The 1,520-nt window shown below is 31.6% G+C and overlaps 1 non-coding gene across 1 annotated transcript; it reads left to right on the forward strand.

The window, feature by feature from the left end:
* Positions 1-1,197: 1,197 nt before the first annotated feature.
* LOC138831445 (U6 spliceosomal RNA) lies at positions 1,198-1,299 on the forward strand. The gene has a single exon (XR_011373297.1). It is a non-coding gene; the product is annotated as a U6 spliceosomal RNA (small nuclear RNA).
* The last annotated feature ends 221 nt before the right edge of the window (positions 1,300-1,520 follow it).

Genomic DNA, 1,520 nt, shown 5'->3' on the forward strand with positions numbered 1-1,520 from the left:
TCCTCAGCACCACATAAGCAGAAAAAGATGGAAGAGGTGCTGTGACTCAAGTAGTACCACTAGCCTTGAGCGGAAGAGCTGAGAGACAGCACCCAGGACCCAGAGTTCAAGCCGCAAAACCAACAAAAACAAAACAAAACACAGTTCTCTCACTTTTGTGTGCTCAACATTGTAACACTAGTGCTTCAGTCTAGGGCTAAGATGTTAGCTGTGGACATTTATCAACACTCCTGATTCAGATTCTAATTGATAAAATTTTAATCAATATTTTGTTCTTATTAATTTTGCTCTTTGTAAATTCACATATACCTATAATAAACACTGTGGCCATCCCAATAACATTCTCAAAGTACTTCCTAATGATGACTTACAAAAAGTTGTTTTATATTACAACAAGGAAAACAATGCTACAAATAAGGAAAACCAATATATAAATATTAATGATTAATAAAATAAAAAATTCAATTACCACTGTTTCCAGTATTTGAAATGTACTACATATTCGATTTATTATCATATTGCTGTACATTTAAAACTGCCTAAGTCTATGATGTTCAACAAGAATTTTATAGGCTATGAGTAGCCTTTAAAGATTATTATTATTATTATTAAGATTATTATTTATGGTTCATCTCATCATTTGTATATGGCTTATACCATCATTTGTTCCTCACTAACATATAAAGTAAAGAAGCCTTTAAATTTAAACAGAAACTGTGCAGTTAATGTCTTAAATCTGCTTCTTTACACAAACACTTTGCAACTTCTCATTAGTAAAGTTTCTATAAACTCTGAAATGTACATATTTAGTAGTATGTACCATGAATCTAAAATGCTTTATGAAAAAGTCTTACAACCTGCTAAATAGTCTTAATTTTGGCATATATTAGCAAATTCCCAAAATTAAACATATTTAAAACATTAAAACTTTTAACAAAACTTAACACTTTCTATAGTGTTCATTATGGCAAGTTCCTTGTACAGAATAATTGAATTCCTCCTCCTACACATCTGTTGAACAACAAATATCTGGAATTATTTTGTTTTTGACATGTCAAACTTGACTTTATTCTTAAATGTGTTCTTATGTAAGAAATACATGGTTCTAAAATTTCACGACAATTCTTTTGAATTTAATTTTTGTGGAATTGTCTAGTTTAAGAAAATCAATTACACTTTATGTATAAAAAATGTTCTGTGCTCAATTCAGTAGCACATACACTAACATTGGAACAATAAAGAGAATAATAGCCCCTGACTGAGGATGACACTCAACTTCGTGAAGCATTCTAGATTTTTTAAAAGAACAGATGCTAGAGGGGATGTGGACAGAAGGGAACCTTAATGCATTGTTGTTGGGAGTTTAAACTTGTTCGAAGACTTTGGAAAGTAGTATGGCGGTTCCTCAAAAGACTACAATAGAGCACCCCTAATTCCCAGCAATCCCATTTTGGGCATTCACCCAAATGATCACAAACAAGAACATACTAAAACTACCAGCAAAACTATGTTCATTGCAG

Source organism: Dipodomys merriami, unplaced genomic scaffold (genome assembly GCF_024711535.1).
Source record: "Dipodomys merriami isolate MVZ:Mamm:240054 unplaced genomic scaffold, mDipMer1.0.p SCAF_196, whole genome shotgun sequence".
Taxonomy (NCBI): Eukaryota; Metazoa; Chordata; class Mammalia; order Rodentia; family Heteromyidae; genus Dipodomys; species Dipodomys merriami.